Genomic DNA, 21,119 nt, shown 5'->3' with positions numbered 1-21,119 from the left:
TCTGGAAATTAAACAACAAATTTCTGAATAACTCATAGAATAGAAACAAACATCAAAATCCATGGGATGCAGCTAAAAGCAGTGTTTAGAAAAAATGCACATCATTAAATGATTGTAGTTGGGGAAGAAGAAGAATCAAAATCAGTGACATAAGCTTCATTTTCATAACAGAAAAAATAAAGTAAATCCAATGCAAGCAGAAGGAAGAAAATAATAAAGAAAATACAAACTTCAGTGCAAACAGAAAAATAACAGAAAAGTCAATAAAACTGAAAGCCAGTTATTTTAAAAATGTCAATAGAAGTGATAAACTTCCAGACAGACTACTCAAGAGAGAGAGAGAGAGAGAGAGAGGGAGGGAGGGAGGGAGGGAGGAGAGAGAACACAAACTACAGGTATCAAGAATGAAAGATGGGACATAATTACTGATCATACAGACACTAAATTGATGATAATAATGGGCTATTATAAAAAAGTTTATGCCCAATGGTCTGAACGTTGATGTTTCCCTAAAATTCGTGTGTTGGAAGAGATGGGGCTTTTAGAAGGTAATTAGGTCATGAGGGCAGATCCCTTATGAATTGGATTGTTGTCCTTATAAAACAGGCTTCAGGAAGCCCGTCTACTCCTTCCACCATGTAAGGGCACATAGCAGGTGCCACCTATGAGGAACAGGTCCTCACCAAACACCAAATCTGCCAGCACATTGATCTTAGACTTTCCTCCTTCCAGAATTATGAGCAATAAATTTCTGTTGTTCAGAAATTACCCAATCCAATGTATTTTTGATAGCAGCTCAAATGGACTAAGAAAGCCCATAAATACAATTTAGATGAAATTCCTTAAAAAAATACAAATTACTGGACCTCACTGATGAAAAACTAAGTGAGAACTATACAGAACTATAAACTGTACAGATATAAAATTGAACAGAACTTTATATAAGAAGTTAAGTTTACATTTTAAAACATTCCAGCTAAGAAAACTCCCCACCTTGATGGCTCCAGTGGTGAATTCTACCAAACATTTAAGATGTAACAATTCTTCAAAAATTCTTCCAAAAAATAGAAGAAAGGACACATCCCAACTCATTTTATGGGGTCAGCATTATTCCGATAATAAATCAGCCAAATATAGTACAAGACTTTACTTCGGTAATCTCATGAATATTGATGGAAAAATCCTCAATAAAAATATTATCAAATTCAGAATACATGAAAAGGATAATATATCATGACCAAGTAGGATATATACCAGAACTGCAACGTTAGCTTGGCAGTCAAAAGTCATCGATTCCATTCACCGTAACAACATATTAAAGAATAAAAGTTTTCTTCCTCTTAATAAATGTAGAAAAGGTATTTGATAGAATTCAGCATACATTCATGATAAAAATTCTCAGCAAACTAGGAATTAAAGGAAATTTCCTAAACCTGATAAGAAGGCATCTCCAAAGAACCTGCAGCTAATATACTTAATGATGAAAATCTGAATAATTTCCACCTAAGATCAGAACAAAAGCAAGTAATCTGCTCTCATCACTGCTATTCAATTAGAGGCTCTAGCCAGAGCAATAAGGCACTAATAATAATAGTAAAAGATATACATATTGGAAAGGAAGAAATAAAACTGCTGCTGTTCACAGATAACATAATGGTCTAGAAAATGCCATAGAAGCTTTAAAAATTTACCAGAACTAATAAGTGAATTTAGCAACTTCCTAGGATACAAGAACAATGTATAAAAATCAATTATATTTCTATACACTAGCAATGAACAATTGGAAATTATAATTAAAAACCAGTACTATGTATAATCTGCACCAAAAAACATAAACAGCTTAGATATAAATCTAACAAAATATATATATAAGACCCATATGCTGTAAATGACAAAACATTAGTGAGGAAAAGGACCTAAAAATAACCTAAAAATATGGAGAAACATATACCATTTTCATGGATTAGAAAGCTTGACATAGTAAAAAAATGTCAATTCTCCCCCAAATGGATTTAGAGATTCAATGCAATCCTAATCAAAATCCCAGAGGATTTTTTTCGTAGGAATTGACACTTATAAAATTCATGCAGAAAAAGCAAAAAATCTGGTACAGCCTAAACAAGTTTGAAAAGAACTAAGTTAAGTTAGAGAACACACACCACCTCATTTAAAGACTTTCTATATAGCTGCAGTAAGCAAGACAGTGTGGTATTGGCAAAAGGATAGACAACTAAAGAAATGGTACAGAATATGGAATACAGAAATAATCCCACATGTATATGGCCTATTCATTTTTTGGCAATAATACAAAGTCGTTTCATTGAATATAGTCTTTTCAACGAATGGTGCTAGAAAAATTGGACATCTATGTGCAAAAAAAATGAACCTCAACCCATACCTTGCACCACATACAAAAATTAACTCAAACTTGCCACAGGCCTGCATATAAAAGTTAAAACTGTAAAATAACTTTTAAAGGAAAATATAGAAGAAAATATTGGGGACTTTGGTTTAAAATGACAAGTTTTAGATCTGACACAAAAAGCACAATCTATTACGAGCAATGATAACTGGACTTCATCTAAATTAAAAATTTCTGCTTTTTAAAAGACACTGTTAAAGAAAATGAAAACATAAGCCACATGCTTATGTGGAGAAAATACTTGCAAATCCCATATCTGATAAAGAACTTGCATCCTGTATACATAGCAATTCCTAAAACACAGTATTAGAAAAACCGACAAACCAATAAAAAAGTAGACAAAAGATTTGAACAGACTCACTCAAGAAAACACACAATGGAAAATAAGCACATCATTAGTCATTAGGGAGTCATAAATTTAAAGCATTGTATGATATCACTACAAATCTACTAGAATAGCAAAAAAAGAAGATAAGGAAAACTGATAGTATAAAGTTCTAGCAAGGACACAGAGCAACTGAAATCATGTATATAACTGGTGATGGTGAAAAAATGGTAGTTTCTTTGGAAAACAGTTTGGCAGTTTCTTATAAACAGTCACTTACAATATGGCCCAGCCATCCCCTTTCTAGGTATTTACACAAGAGAAATAAAAACATGTTCACTCAAAAACCTGTACACAAATGTTTGTAGCAACTCTATTCATTATAGCCAAAAACTGGAAGCAATCCAAATGTTCTTCAACTGGTGAATGGAAAAACAAACTGTTGTATAGCCATACAACAGAATACTACTCAGCAATGAAAAGTAACAAGCTTCTGACACACACCACACAAAAATATGGATAAATCTCCTAAGCCAGAGAAAAATCTAGGCCCCTATCTCACCAAATACCAAAATCAACTCAAAATGGATTAAAGACAGAAATGTAAGACCTGAAATATAAAAGTACTAGAAGAAAACATAAGGGAAACACTTCAAGACATTGGTCAGGGCAAAAAATTTATGGAAAAGACTTGTAAAGCACAAGCAACAAATGGATCACTGTCACATCTCTAAATACCTGGAACATTCTGCAGTACAGATTTAAACCCAAATTGTTTCTATACTATGGAATCTCTATAGTCTTTAGTGAAGCAGCAGTGACTATATAACAGACAAAATAGATGGAGCTGCCCTGAAAATCTTAGGTTATGAATAAAAGTATTCCTTTCAAATGGCTCTCAGCTTCAAATTCAGTGAGGAGGATTTAAAATAAAGAGTTTCTGAAGCCATGTACTTAGTCATCCATAAACACAATACCATCTCCATATCAAGCCCTTTGCAACTTCTGGTGTTTCCATACTTTTGAGAAAGCAATTCCTTCCTGGTAGATGGAAGTTAATGACTGAAAACATCTCTTAGCAAGAGAGCAGGCAACAACCATCCCCTGACAACATTTAGATCTGAATTTTTTCAACTTGCTGACACAAAACTAATGTTTTATTTGTATTTTTTAAGGCCTTGCTGTAAAACTTTCATTTTTTTTCTTCTTCACACCCCTCCATTTCTGTTCACTTGATATTAATAAAGATCAAGGATCTAATTTGAGTCAAAAATGATCTCTTTTTAAATCAAAACAACTTACGAATGTGCATCTATGGGAATGTGTGTAAACACTGATATATTTCCTAATTAGTTGTTTTGGTGACTTCCAATGCATAATTAAAGCTTATTCAGGCAAATTCCAAATAAAAGCTTACTTCTTTTTTTAAGGAATTTTTAAATTTGTATGTAACTGATACTGTTGAAGTTATTTCTTCTTAGAAATGTGCAATGGATTTTTAAAAGACAAGGGCAGGGGGGAGTGTAGAGTGCATGTAGTTAGCCCCAGTGTTCAACGCAGATTTTTTTCTTCTTTTCTTCAAGCTTCCTTCTGATCTTCTCTGCTTACCTGAGGCCTGCTGATTTGCACATGTTGACATCAGGACCTTCAAGATAGAAATAGCAGAATCTAAGCTGCTGGGTATATGAAGAAAGCTTCCCTGTGAGAGGAGAAAACCACTGAAGAAAATATCTTCAAATCCACACCAAGCCAAAGACCAAAGAATGCTGGTTTCCTAACTTGTCCAAGACCCCAATCTCACCAATTACTCTATTCATTCATGATTCAAACAGAAAAACAGCTTACCTGATGATTAAGCCAAATGCTGACGATCTCTGGCTGAGGCAGGAGCACAGATTGTAAGGAAATGGAGAATCTGGGCCAATTATTAGATGTGAGCTCCCTTGAGATATTTTCTGGGGAGGCTTTTCAACCCAGCTTGCTTCCAGCCTTCAAGCTGCAGCAGAGAAGTTCCCGGAAGTGAACTCTGCAAGTTCCCAAGAGTGAGCCCTATCTGGCCTTCCTGAGCCAACTGGAAATATCAACAGCATCCTTTTGCTCTTGCATTTTGATTCAACTGAGCCATTCCTGTAGGTCCCACTTAGAGAAGCATTGTTCTAAAAGAGGAATGAGAACAATAAAATATGTATTTAATTATAAGAAATTAAATAAAGCACAGGCAACAAAAGCAAAAATTTACATATTGGATTACATCAAACTTAAAAGCTTCTGCACATCGAAAGAAACAATCAACAGAGTGAAGAGGACACCAGCAGAATGGGAGAAAATATCTGCAAACTATTCATCCAATGAGGGATTAATATCCAGAATATACAAGGAACTTAACAGCAAATAAAACAATCTGATTAAAAACTGGGAAAATGATCTGAATAGACACTTCTCAAAAGAAGATATACAAATGACCAACAGGCATATAAAAAAGTGCTTAACATCACTAATCAGAGAATTGCAAATCAAAATCAAACTGATACATCATCTCACTCAGAATGGCTATTATCAAAAAGACAAAAAATAACAAATGCTGGTGAGAATTCGGAGAAAAGAGAACTCTCATACACTGTTGGTGAGAATGTATATTAGTACAGCCATTAAGGAAAACAGTATGGAGGTTCCTCCAAAAACTAAAAACAGAACTACCATATGACCCAGCAATCCCACTGCTGGGTATTTATCCAAAGGAAAGGAAATTAGCATACCGAAGAGGCAGCTTCACCCCTATGTTTATTCCAACACTATTCATAATAGCCAAGATATGGAATCAACATAGGTGCCCATTAACAAATGAATAGATAAAGAAAATGTGGTATATATACACTTACCATGTGTATTCCAAATGCAGAATACTACTCATCCATAAAAAAGAATAAAATCCTGTCATTTGCAGCAACATGGATGAGCCTGGAAGACATTATGTTAAGAGAAATAAGTCAGGCACAGAAAGATAAATACCACATGTTCTCACACTCATGCGGGAGCTAAAAAAAAAAGTTTAGAAAAAATAAGTTGTGGTTACAGTAGTGCTAGGCATCTATAATTAACAGTAATTTATTGTACGTTCTCAAATGGCTAGAAGACAGGAGCTCAAATGTTCTCATCACAAAGAAATGATAAATTTGGGATGATGAATATGCTAATTATCCTAATTTGATCATCACATTGTATACATGTATTGAAATTTAACTGCATATCCCATAAATATGTACAATCAATACATGTCCATTAAAAATAAGTTAATTTTAAAAAATGGATAAATCTCAAATTCATTATACTAAGTGAACAAGACAGACTCAAAAAATGATATACTTTACAATTCCATTTCTGTGACATTCTATAAAAGCAAAACTATATATATCAATGGTTTTCAGGAGCTTGGGATGGTGAGAAGGATTGACTACAATGGGACAAAAGGTAACTTTTGGGGGTGATGGGAATATTCTATATCTTGATTATGGTGGTTACAACAAATGCTTGTCAAAACTTATAAGACTGCACACTAAAAAGGGTAAATTTTACAATATGTAAATAAAACCTCAATAATCCTGACTTTTAAGATATATAAGTGGAAAGAACCTAAACCTTAAGTTTTAAAAAATCAGGCTACTAACCTTAGCAGTCTCTCCATCCTTGTGGTCACCTTCTCCACCCAGACGAAAAGGAGCAGAAACACCCTTATTGTGTACCTAGGACAGTCTCCACATCTTTTAGTGACTATTCGTTTAATAGTTAAGTCTATAGAAAAGTATGACCTTCACACCATCAATCCCTCAGACTTCCTCTTAGTACAGTGATTCTGAATTCATGGTAAGAATGGTAAAAGAATTTCTTGAAAATACATAAATGAAGGAATGACTACAATGTTTATTAAATATTTTAGATTATTAATTCTTGCCCAAAGTATAGGGTAGGATTATCGACATGCATGTTATGCAAGAACAACCCACAGACTACCTGGAGCAGGATTAGTACCAGGCAAAATTATAAAATTGGTGAAGTTTTTCTTTAGCAGCACTATCCTCCTTTTCTGGGATTTTGGATATATCTTTATTGTACTTAGATATACAATGCTTTCGTGCACTTCTTACCTCCTCCCATTAAAACCTACTCTTCTCGGGAAAGAATCAGAGGTATAAAGAACTGAGAACAGCTTAAAATGCTACCCTTGTAAAGGAAGGAGAAATGAGGAAAGGAAACATTTGCTGGGTCAGGCACTTAACGTGTATTATCCTATTTAGTCCTCACAAAAGCCATATGAATTAGGAGCTATTAAATCCATTTCACAGAGGGGAAAACTGAGGCCCACAGAGATGAAGTGATTGTCCAAAATTAGAATCACACAGTGAGGAAATAGCACAGCTAGGATTCATACTCAAGCTTGTCAGGTTCCAAAGCCCATGTTCCTTCTGTCACAACACACTACCTCTTCAAGGTCAGGGAGGTTGTATTGCAATAGGGATGAGAGCCTCAAACTAAAAGAACAAACCTAGAGATAAAACTACATCAAACTACACACACACACAAACACACATAAATGAGTGCACTCAAAAAACGGTGAAATCTGAATATGGCTTGTAGGACAGTTAATAGTAATGTGCCAATGTCCATCTGCTGGTTTTAATATTGCACTATATTTTATGCAAGATATTGACATTTGAGGAAGATGGGCAAAGAGTACATGGGACTCACTGAACTGTTTTTTATAACTTCCTGTGAATCTATAATTATTTCAAAATAAAAAGTTAAAAAATAAATAATAGAGATCTGGTGTAAATAAAATAAAATAAAGAATAAATCTATATTAATGTTTATGGAAAGCCAGGATCTCCAGTCCCTTTAAATCACAGCACAAAGGAGGTCATCGACTCTGCTTCCATATAAGGTCAGCCTTATCGGCCAGAAGTCTACTGTGGCTGTACAAAATAGTCCATTAGATGGAAAACGGGGGCCTTTTCCCCCTAGATATGATGCATATTTTACAGGAAGTTCCAACTCTGATCAAATCCTAGTGAAAATGTCATACATAACATAAGAACTTCCTCCCACAACCATCCATCCCCATCCTTGTTATCTTGCTAGGTGTGTATGTCACCTTCTAGGAAGCCCATCTGCATGCAGGAGCAAAAAGGATGGATGATTTTTACTGAATTCTTATTACAGATGGTGTGATTGTATAAGCAGAGAATTAGCCATGAGTCAGAAAGCCCAATTCTATGACTTTGTGGCTTCATAACCTTGAGCAATTTATTTAATATGGCTTAGCCTCAATTTTCTCACCTTTAAAATAGGGACACAACTTTATACAATCACATAATATAATGGCTGTCAATCACAATTAAATTTCACAGGACTAGTTATCACTAAATACTAACGATTAATTTGAGCAGGTTTACTGTACTGAATATTACACATTGTGTCTGCAACTAGCAAGTGACAATTCAAAGGCCCCTTAAGAGGTTGTTTCACCACAGCACATTCACAAATCTCCATGCAGAAATGTGTTTAGTTATTCTCCATGGTCTGTATTTGCATGTGGATGTATTTTAGCTCCCAGCCCAAAATCTGTGTGGTAAAATTAATCCTTGGAGCTGATGAATGATAAAACTGGAGGTTTCCATTGGAGGCCCCAATGTTAGTCACAGCTTTGGATTTATGAATTCATGAAACATTAACTGCATTTCTCTGTGATATGTCTGATTCTGTTTTTCACACATGATGTGTAAGTGAAATACACTATCCCCAGATGACATCAGTGCTCTGATAAACCTACAAAATTGCTCTTGTGCTTAACTATCTTCACGCCCTAGCAATATAAAAACTGAATGTTATAAAGATGAATAGAAAATCTGTAGATTTCATAAGGCTGTCGGTTTCACTGTCCTAAGCTGGAAGATTGTGAGTGGATCATAGCCCAACGTTAACTAACTGGGCTCTATCTGCAGAAGTTCAGGTAGGATGATTATATTTTCCTCGTGATCTCCAAGAAACTCTTATTTTCTATTTTTATTTTCTTACATTTCCTTCAGGGAAAAAATTGCTTTGGGAAAAAATTGCTATCAGTATTTGCTGTAGTGAAGGTTGCCACAGTTGGACAACATTCCTAACAACAGTTCCTCAGATCAGGAGCATGGTAGCGGGTGGGCATCACTAAACTTCATAAAGCCTTGAGCTATCGTCTGAATGTTTGTGTTTCCCCAAAATTCACAGGTTGAAATTCCAACTCTCAATGTGATGATGTTAGGAGGTGGGGCCCTTGGGAGGTTATTAGGTCATGAGGGCAGAACCCTCATGAATGTTATAGCGCCCTTATAAAAGAGGCCCCAGAGGGCTACTTTGCCTCTTTCACCATGTGAGGACACAGCTAGAAGGTGCCATTATAAACCAGAAAGCAGGCTCTCACCAGACATTGAGTCTGCCCACACCTTGATCTTGCATTTCTCAGCTTTCAGAACTGTAAGAAACAAATTTCTGTTGTTATAGCAACCCAAACAGGCTAAGACACTTTGGCTCTAGAGGCATCACATAACTGATATGAAAGGTTGACTCACCAACAGAACAGACAGGCGATTCCTCTTGTTTGTGCATTTGGCCATCAAATTCAAAAATGGCAAAAGGACATAAAAACGAATAAAGCATTAGCATCACTACAGCTTGGTACAAAGACAGTCTCTGGCTAAATAATCCCCTTGGCTACAAAATAACCACAAACAACTTCCCATGAGCATGGGATGGGAAAAGGGAAAAAGAAGGAAGCAGATGGAAAAAGAGAGGCTAACGGAAAAGGAGTAGAGATTTTTGGATGCCTCAGACAAGGTGAAGTAGGCACCAGTTGAAGGGCCAGCCAGCAGAGCAGCATAAGGAATTCAAAAGGATGAGCATTGAACTTTCAGAAGGAAAGAACAAACCTAAGGATACTAGAGATGAGGGGGAGGAAGGGAAGGGGTTCGGGAAATGATAGGTCAGGCAAAGGGCATAAAGAAATATCACCATTTATAAGACTGAATATGCTAATAATAAACAAAAATTAAAAAGGAAAAAAGGACAAAGCAGCCTCACCCAAGTTCCTTGGTGTATAATTTATCATCCAAACCAGTAGACTTTTGAAAGTGAAAAGAGGATGCTCTTAATAATTATGCCAGTAACACAGATGCATATTGGACTTTCCTCTGGCAGACTGGAACATGAAGTCAATCTTTCTGTAAGGTCCTCTATGATCAGGCTCCTACCTACCTCCTCCTCACACTCACCCTACTCTGTGAAGCAGAAGCCTGTTCTCAGGTAGGTCTGCTATCCTAAAAGCAGTAGCCAACTTACTTCCCATAGAGAAGCTCCTATTCATATAGCATATGCCACACACAGGAGTCCTAGCTGCTTAGCTCTAGTTCCCAGGCCTACAACACTAAAGAGACTAACGTAAAATCAAAAGACCACACCACCACCTTCTCATAGGTCATTCTGATTCAAAGACAAAAGACAAGGCTATCTCATTCAGGACCCTGAGGCCTCAGCTTGTGGACCAAGGCAATGAGCTCCTTGGTCACATACATGCTTTTAGAAAGAGCACTGTATAGAGGAAAGCCAAGTATGGCTGCGATCCCTGTTGGCTCCACTTTTCTCCATAACCACAGAGTTTAGTTGAGTTCTGATTGGCCAGTCACCATTCTGTCCCTACACCCTGAACACAACTCTGAAAAAAAGGTGGACTAATGGAGGCCCGTTTGCCTTAGGAACTTGTACACATATATCAGTTTCCTCTGACTGAACCTTATTTATATCAAGGCCTCTGGATTGCCATCTACAAATCAAAGAGGAAAAGGAAACTAGTGTATGTACCCCAATGGGAGAAACTCATAATCTAGGGATAGGTAATAAACACTGTCTTGGAACCTATCATTTCCTCTCTTGCCATGGCTCTCTGCTTGTCCCTCTTAAAGGTGATTTTCATCCCTTATTTTCCCCTAAAACTATAATATAGGCTGTTCTGACCTGCTGTTTAGACCAAAGTACTCCAGCTGTCCTTCTACTGTGAGCTCTGAGTATCTTTATCAAGGCTTTGCTATTTGTTTTACCATGGCTTCCTAGTTCTAGTCCTGTCATGTTTATATGCCTGAATTCTTTTTATTTTTCCTTAGGAGTTCTTTTCCAAAAGGCTCCCTGGTCCTTTAAAACAACGGAATTCTAATAAATCTGCCTCATAGTCCTTCCATATGTGCCCAGACATATCTGAGTAATAGGGTAATACCAGCTTAGACTCAAGCTAGAACTATTAGCTACACTTACAGTAACCCTATGAGTGAGGAAAATCAAGTGTTATCACTATTTTACAATAGAGTTAACTGAAACTGAAAGGGTAAGACTTATCCAAAGACACATCATTAAAAAAAAGTATGGAGACAAGAATGCAATATGAGTTTCTGGACTATTAGACAAGCGTACTCTATACTCACTAATAGAGAAACTGCAACAAGCAGCCAGTAAAATTGCATATATTAAAAAAAAATAACAAAAAAGTCAGTAAACCAGTTGTACAGACATGATCTAGATGTTTAACATCTTTATATCTTCACTCTTACCCCACCTGGTGGAATACTTAGTACACGTGCAATACATACCTGTCAGCTGTCTCCTGGGTGTACTGGCTGTAGCAGGGCCATATCTCACTCTAAATAGTTCACAAATGATACCACAGGGTATTTCAGACTACGTATCTTCCTTTAACTTCAAACAACTCACACTAAGGGCCAGAGATGCATTTTGTGATTGAAAATGAACCCGGAAATAGAGCATTTAAAGCAGTATACAGGTTGAGCAATCCTAACCCAAAAATCTGAAATCCGAAATGCTCTAAAATCTGAAACTTTTTGAGCACTGACATGACACTCAAAAGAAATAATCATTGGAGCATTTTGGATTTCAGTTTTTTGGATTAGGGGTGCTCAACTGGTTATGGATTCTGCAAATATTCCAAAATCCAAAATCTGAAACACTTTTGGTCCCAAGCATTTCAAATAAGGGGATACTCAACCTGTATTAGAAACATACCAGAACCAGAAACCTCCAGAGTAAGGAAGGGAAGCAACACGCAAATTCACCCCTCAGACAGTCAAAGTCTCACAGCCCAGAGCTACCAAAAACTGGTTACAAACTCTATAGGCAACAATTATCAAGCCTGTGTTAAGGCTGTCAAAACACACCATGTTCTCCAAGAAAGCACTGGAAATCCAAGTTTTCACCCCCTTGTACCCACGGAAACCATTCTGCCTGCAAAAATTGTCCCACCAGGGAACAAGCTGGCACAGCTCCAAGTTGCTACTTCAAGCAAAGTATGAGGTCAAAAATTACTTCTCCAGCCCTATGACTCACTAGTGCCCCATTATTTGAACATTTTTTCTGCCTACAATAACCTCTTACTCAATTCCCACACACAAAAAAATTAAACTCTAGACCCTCAAAGCAAGTCAAATAATAGGTGAGTCTACCTGAACAAACAAGAGGTGATTCACTGGCTGATTTGTTCTCCCAAAGTGGCAGAGAGAAGAATTTATTGCTTGTCTCAGGCATCCTTCAATCTGTCCTGCAAAGCAAGCAGATTTATTGTAACCTTAGCTTGGTGTTGAGGATTTTTTAGCCTAACTCCAAAGCCGCTTCCATTATTTCCATTTTACACACACACACAAGCACACACACACACAGACAAGTGTCTTTGCCATCATACCAACTTCATTCAATATCACGAACATTAAATTATCTCTAAAATAAAGCCCTATTTTCAAGACCAATTAAATAATGATAAAATATGCAGAGTAGGGTCTGTGCTTTAGCAATGATTATTCACTGTTCTGGCACTCCTTAGCAAAAAGCTGATTGTCAACAAGGAAAAGTTATTTTCATCATTAGGTTAAAATTCTTCCTCTCTCCCTCAGTTCCACAGTCACTTACACACCCACAACCACCACAACAACCATCACCAGAAACTCAGACCTAAGCAAGTTCAGGAAAGAGACTTTAAGGACTAGTGTTTGTTTTTTGCAGCCATTAGCATTTTACCTTTAAAATGCTTGTCTTTTATTTTCCAGTAGTCTCCCTGAGCTAATGTCAGTTCCCATTCCATAATTCCACAGGCTGCATCAGTACACATGGCTTATAGTGCTTTAGGGAAAAGGGTGGAATGTAAACAGTTCCATCCAAGCATATGTTATCAAACTGAGCAGGCAGTGTGGACAGGTGATGTACAATCTTGGACATGACTTCATTATTTAAAGTGAAAACTTATCCCACAAAATATGTAATAGTAGGAGGAAGAAGACAAAAAACTGTACTTAATATTTCACAAAACCATGGCAGGTTAAAGTCTCACTGCTGATGCCACCCTGCTAGTGTTAAATTTTGACAAGAAAATAAAAGTACAACAGTCCCCCCTTATATGTGGTTTCAGTGTGTGACCCATAGTCAACTGCAGTCTGAAAATAGGTGAGTACAGTAAAATACTGGAGGATATTTTGAAAGAGAGCACATTTGCATAACTTATTACAGTATATTGTTATAATTGTTCTTCATTTTTAGTTATTTTTTTCTTAATTTTGCAATCCATGCATTTTTTTATTATTATTATCTTTTTTTTTTTTTTTTTGGCTGGTGGCTGGCAGGTATGTACGGAGACCTGAACTCTTGACCTTGGCATTATTAGCACCTTGCTCTCCCAAATAAGCTGCTGGGCAGCCCCTTTTAGTTATTGTTGTTAATCTCTTATTGTGCCTAACTATAAACTAAACAACATAGCATATATAGCTTTCAGTACTACCTGCAGTTTAAGGCATCTACTAGGGGTCTTGGAATATATTCCTCACAGATAAAGGTGAACTACTGTAACTTCTTCCTTCAGGCAAATTTTTTAATTTCAGGAAGGAGGCCTCTCTGCCTACCTAACACCAACGCGAGTAGGAGTAGACCATTCCCCTTCTATGACTTGATGCTCTTAATATTCTAGGGCTACAGGCCAGACAGGTTGATCTCAGCATATATTGCCTACAACGAAGAATACCAATAACGTATCCTGTTGTTCGGATTTTCAATGAGTTCAGGTAAAATGAGAACAACAAGACAAAAATAAAAACTGAATCTCAGCCACCAGTTCTCTCCCATCTCTCTACCCATGCAATTTTAACCCTTTAGTATTTTATTAATGTCACAATTAGCCAAATAATGCCCCATAAATACCATAATCATTCCTACCTCCGTGCCTTTACTCATTCCGGTTGATGAGTCTCCTTTTCAATAGTCCATCTTTTTCTGGTATTTAGTTTGTCTCATCTTCTCCATGAAGTCTTCCCCATTTCCTATAGTTTTCAAAGTTTAGCATACATCATAATCCCCTGGAGAGCTTGCTAAAACGAAGGTTACTGCACCCCTTCCCCAAAGTTTCTGATTCAGTAAATCTGGGGTGGGGCATAGAATTTGCATTTCTAAGTACCCAGGTAATACTAATGCTACTGGCTTAGTAACCACACTTGAAAAACCAACAATCTACAGTATTTACCTTTAGTATATCTAGCACCCGATTATATATTATCATTTATCATTCTTCAGTTGATTTAGGAACACATGTATGTATCAGATAAGACTTTATGCTGCAAAGAACAGAAAACCCAATGCAAACTGGCTTAAACAGAAAGAGGATTTTTCTAACTTCCTGCAACATCCAGATATTGGTCGATCTAGTAACTCAATGATGTCTTCAATGACTCAATTTCCTTACATCTTTCTGTTCTGCCATCCTCAGTGTCAGCTTCATCCTAAAACTAACACCTCTCCTGACAATAACGTAGCTGCCAACCACAATCAAGACTACATATGTTCTTATTATAACACCCAGAAGGACACAAAGTATTCCAAACAAGAGTACTAAAATTCATCCTAAATGGGTGGACTGAAGCAAGTAGCCTGTCAAGAAGAGAGTGGATACAAGAAGGAAAGTCTGAATATTGCTAGGAAAAGAGCTGGAGAATAGATCCTGCAAAAGGCCCTTTAAAAAGTCTTACTACATAACCCAACAAGAGCACAAAATCAACTCTGGTAGTGATGGTATCATCTGTATCTCTTATATCACACAATAAGTACTCCACAAACAATGGACAATTCATTGCCTTTTTAAAAAACAATTTTACCTATTGATTTAGATGTAGCCTTATAATATAGACTAGATAGACATCTGACTAATTAAATTTTATTTCTGTTTAAACTTCATGCAGAAAATATTGGTAGGAGCTTTTTGTATTTTTCTTAAATACATCTAAGTAAGCAAGTACTACTTCAGACTTCTATTTCTTATACCATAAGAAAAATTATTTTTTCCTGGTTTACCATGAGAATAATTCTCTTTAAAATGAGTTTTTATCTAAAACACTCATGAGAAACTAGTTCCACTGCCTCAACCAAGTGTCTGGGGCATGAGTATTGAAACAGCTCTTACTGTTGTGGGCCACTATGATTTCTAGAAAGCTCCATTCTACATATTGAGCTAAAAAAAAAATCAGTTCCTTGTAACTTTTACTCATAGATCTTAAACCAAACAAGTCCTTCTTAGAATATTGACTGTATCTTGGGACATATATTTGGGTGTGGGTGTCTCATACACTAGAAACTAACAAGACAATTTTTGATATGTTACTTCAAAGAAAAACCAATTTGGGAAAACATGGTAAGCTGTTGTATTGGTTTCCCAGGCTGCCATAACAAAAATACTACAAACTAGGTGACTTAGAACAACAGATATTTATTCTCACAGTCCTTGATACCTGAAATCAAGGTGCTGCAGGGTCATGCTCCTTCTAAAGGCTCTAGGGAAGAATCTTCCCCTGCCTCTTCCTAGCTTCTGGTGGTTGCCAGCAATCCTTGGCATTCCTTGGTTTGTAGTTACATCACTCCACTCTCTGCTTTCATTACCACATGGCCTTTATCCTTGGGTTTCTTCGCTGTGTCTGTCTGTGTCAAAATCTCCCTTTCCTTTGTCTTATAAAAATACCAGTCATTGGATTTAAGCCCACTCTCATCCAGTATGACCTCACATTAACTTTACCAATATGCACAGACTCTACTTCACAACAGGTCGTATTCACAGGTACTAAGTGTTAGGACATGAACATATCTTTGGGGGGGGAGGTAAAATTTAATGTATTACAGCTTTTTAGGATACCAGTATTCTCAAAAATTATACAAATCTGTATGCTTAAAATGTTTCACACCTTAAAAAAATTTTAAGAGAAATTATTTGAGTAGAAGGTAAGATTAGTTCACATAAATATATCAAAAAAAGAAGAGGAGAAAACCCACATTTTGCCACTGATAAGTAGTAAAAATGTTAATGAACACTTATTGAGTGTTTACTACATATAAAAACTATACTGAACTCTTTATATTCATTATCTCATGCATTTTGCAAAACGATCATATAGTAGGTGTAGCAGACAGAACAGAACAATAATGCAACCTCCCTTTCCCCCCAAAATATCTACATTCAAGTCCCCAGAAACTGTGAATATGTTACCTTGCATGGCAGAAGGGCTGTGTGCAGATGTGATTAAGGTTACGGACCTTAAAATAGGGAGATTATTCTGGGTTACCTGAATGAGCCAAATCTAATCACATTAGCCCTTCAAGTAGAGAAACTTTCCAAGCTACAGTGAAAGAGAAGAGAGAGACAGACAGACACAGATGGAGTGATGTGATAGAAAAAGAGGCAAGAGAGATATGAAGGGTAAGGGGGATATGACTCCCTGTTGTTGGATTTGAAGATGAAGGAAAGGAGCTATGAGCCAAAGAATGCAGGTGGCCTCTGCAAGCCGGGAAGAACCCAGGAAACAGTCAACAAGGAAATAGTCTACAACCACAAGGAACTGAATTCTGCCAAAATCTGCACTGAGCAAGAAAATGGATTCTCCCATAGAGCCTCCAAAAGGAATGCAGCCCTGCTCACAACTTGATTTTAGTCCAGTAAGACCCTTGTCAGACTTCTAAGTTACAGAACCGCAAAATAAATTTATGTTGTTTTAAGCCACTACGTTTATGGTAATTTGTTACCATCACAATAGAAAACTAACGCAATAGGTAAATATTATTATTATTACCATTTATAGACCAAAAAGAAAGTAATAAGTCTCAGAAAGATTAAGTAATACGCCTAATGTCACACAAGTAGTAAGTGACAGAACAGGAATTTGAACAGAGTATGCTTCAAGGAAGAGCTCATGCTTTTTATCATAATGCTTTACTGTTCATCCCAAGAAATGATAAGATCTCAAAGAAGTTAGTTTTAAAAGTAAAAGAAACAAAAAATTAAGTTAGCCTTGTCAGTACATACAGTACTAACACTCACACCAGTAAATTTAGGCAGACAGCTTTCCTGGTCTCAAAAATGCCTGACTTCAAAAGCAGAGTTGACTTTTAAAAATAACTACGATGTGAGCAAGTGTATATTTGCAAACCTCCTTCTCTCCCTTTCTTTCCCCTTACCACTCCTTCATCCAATATCCCACCACCCTAATATATCATTATACAGCAAATAGCCAAGAATAGTAAGATGTTCCTGAAAAATAAGTTCTAGAAACTTGTACCCCTCTCTAAGAGCTAAAAACTTCATAAAGACACAGTAATTAAGATGGGATAATGAAACACACCAGTTGAATGGAACAGAGAATTCAGAAACAGACTCATGCATATACGTAAACCTAATATATGACAGAGCTAGCCATTGATGACCACAGGGGAAAGAATGGGCTATTTAATAAATGGTTCTGAGATAACAATTCATATAGAGAAAAAAATAAAAGTGGATCCCCATGTCACACTATACAAAGTCAACTGATGTTCAGTTAAAGAGGACTCCATTTGAAAATGTAAGGGAAAGTATCCTTTTCAACCTCAGGTTAGGGAAAACATTTTAAGCATATCACAAAAGCATTAACCATAAAGAAAAAAATGACAAGTTTGACACATCAAATTAGAGAACTTCTGTTTATCAGAAGACACCATAAAAAAGGCAACCTACAACCTTAGAAAAGATAACTGTAAATTACATATCTAACAAAGAATTAGTAGCAGGGATATATAAAGAACTCCTACAAATCAATAAGGAAAAGACAAATTTTTCAACAGAAAAATGGTTCAATGATAGGAACAGGTAGTTGGCAAAAGAGGAATTATAAATGGCCTATAATATGAAAATTTGTTCAACCTCACTTACAGAGAAACACAAAATAAAAACGTAATGAGATGAATTTTACAGACGCCAAATTGGTAATAAATTTAAGAGCCTGTTAATAAGAAGAATTGGTGAAGATGTGGAACAACAGAAACTTTTATACTCTACTAGTAAATTGGTATGAACACTTTGGAAAAGTTGAATATGTTCATTATCTATGGTACAGTAGTTCCTTCTCTGCACACAAACCCTGGAGAAATTCTTGAACAGGTACAATAATGTTTCATAGTAGCACTTGTAACTGCAAAACCTTGTGACAAACCTAATATTCATCAACAAAAGAATAGATAAATTATAGTATATTCATACAATGGAATACAGTACCAAAAGTGAGTAAAATACAGCTACATGCATTAACATGAAAGTATCTGAGAAATATTATGTTAGGGGAATAAAGGAAGTCACAGTATTATTCCATCCCTAGAAAGTTAAAAACATGCAAAACTAAATATTTTGTATAAATATGTATACACATATATGATTTTTAAAATTAAAAATAGCAAGAGAATGATGCATGCTGAATTCAGTATAGTGCTTTCCTCTTATGGGGGTGATAATAAGTGAAGGGTGCAGCAAGGCTTTCAATGTACTGATAACATTCTATTTCATAAGCTAGGGGTGGATATATGGATGCTCATCTACTATTCTTTTGTATGTATGATATAGTTCATTATAAACATTTTATACATCAGCTTAGAAAAGATATATTTTGAGAAGTGGTTTTCAAACTTGCTCCACTGAGCTGCCTAAATGATAAGTGTGGAAGGGGGTATCAAGGGTGGCCAGAGGAGTGAGAGTGTTAAGGTGGTAAGACTCAGCTCCCCCACTCCAATTTCACTCATTACTGCACTTCATTTCAAGCAGAATTATTTTGCAGAAAGAAAGGTTCACACTGAATTAAAAGGCTCCCTTTTACACTTAGGTATTTGTATAGCATTAACAGCTATTTGGCAGAGAGCCAAAGAAATCAAAAGCTCAAGTATCAGCAGCCATTGCCCAGAGATGAAAAATTCTAAATAAAGATAAAATAGTTGTAAAATGATATTGTAGGTCAGGATGAGAAAATTGGTACCTATTTATACATAACTTTTCTGGAACTCATCAATAATGAAATGGATAAAGAGGGGTACCTTTCTCTAAGTGTCTGCCCTTGGTTCCTTCTTCCAATCAGCTGTAAGCTTCATAATGATTACAACATCAAAAGGTCAAAAGGGGGGTGTATCTCTTATTCTCCCCCCCCACCCCCCAGCTATTCACTCTCTTCACTCTCTCTCTTGTTCACTCTCTCTGATAAAATGTCCCATATGGCTGTAAGTTTTTCTTTTACAAAATATTTCAGCAAGTGTGAAAATTTATCAACCCCCCCACCACCAGTATTTCAGTCTCTCCAAATCCCTAGTATCATTCATACAGTACTATTGCAAAAATATTCTAATCTAGCAGTATGCTTCAGCAATTCTAGTACCTAAATGGATACCATCAAAAATGTTTTTACAACTTTTATTTTTTCTTTTCTCTGTAGCATTTTCAACCTGAGACAACATCCCTGCTGACTTTGTCTTTTTGTTTGGCTAAGGTCAGTTTTGACTGTGACTTGGCATTTCAGCAGAGATAGATAATCTTCTTAATGAGGGCAATTTCCTGCTCTAACCTACCCTTTATTTTTTAATCATATATTTGGTGTATTTGGTGTGATAGTTCATTGCTTCCTTTGCAAAGTTTGATTTTTTTTGTTTGTTTGTTTTTGTAAATGAGAATGAAAGAACTTATTCTGAACAGTATTGAATGAAGCTATCACTGAGAGGGTACACATCACTTGACAGTAGACATAGGTTCCCAAAAGGTGGGTACAAATGGAATTTCTATAAATCCAGCCTTATCTCTCTATAAACAAATATAATCATTTCTAATATGTTTTCTATTTATCTTTGAGTAATCACCACTATAATTTGCTCTTTAACGTTTTGTTTTACTTAGGTCTCTCCTTCTAGAGTTTATAGAGCTGTTAATGCTCTATAATTGCACAGAAGAAATGAAGAAATTGGACTATATCAAACTAAAAAGCCTCTGCACAGCAAAGGAAAAAGTCAACACAGTGAAACAACAACCTACAGAATGGGGGGAAATATCTGCAAACTATGAATTTGACAAGGGATTAACAGTCAGAATATAAAAGGAATTCAAACAACTCAATAGTAAAAAACAAAATCTGATTTAAAAATGGGCAAAGGTGCTGAGTAGACATTTCTAAAAATAAGACATACAAATGGTAGACAGGTATATGAAAAAATGCTCAACATACCTAATCATCAGAGAAATGTAAATCAAAACTACATTGAGATATCATCTCACCCCAGTTAGAATGGCTATTATCAAAAAGATAGAAAATAACAAATGCTGGTGAGGATGCAGAGAAAGGGGAACTTTTATACACTGTTGATGGGATTGTAAATTATTACAGCCATTATGGAAAACAGTGTGGAGGTCTCTCAAACAACTACAGATAGAAGTACCATATGATCCAGCAGTCCCACTTCTGGGTATATATCCAAAGGGATGGAAATCATCATGTCAAAGAGATATCTACACCATCATGTTTATTGCAGCTCTATTTACAATAGTCAAGATATGGGACCAACCTAAATGTCCATTGACGGACAAGTGGATAAAGAAAATGTGGTATATATACACAATGGAATACTACTAGGTAATAAAAAAGAATGAAATTCTGCTATTCACAGCAGCATGGACAAGCTTAGAGGAAATTATGTTAATTAAAATAAGCAAGGCACAGAAAGAGAAATACCTCATGTTCTCATTCATAAGTGGGAGCACATAAGTAAATTAAAAAAAACAAAAATAATAATAAGTTGAACTTTCAGAAGGAGACATCAGAACTGTGGTTACTAGAGGTGTGAAAGGGGAAAGAGGAGGAGGATATGTGAATGGTTGGTTAATGGACACAAAACAATTAGATAGGTAAAATAAGTTCTATTGGCATACAGTCAAGCTAGGCATCTATAATTAAGAATAACTTACTTCATATTATCAAATGGCTAGAA

The sequence above is a fragment of the Cynocephalus volans genome, chromosome X (assembly GCF_027409185.1).
Source record: "Cynocephalus volans isolate mCynVol1 chromosome X, mCynVol1.pri, whole genome shotgun sequence".
Classification (NCBI taxonomy): Eukaryota; Metazoa; Chordata; class Mammalia; order Dermoptera; family Cynocephalidae; genus Cynocephalus; species Cynocephalus volans.
This window is presented reverse-complemented; position numbering follows the sequence as displayed.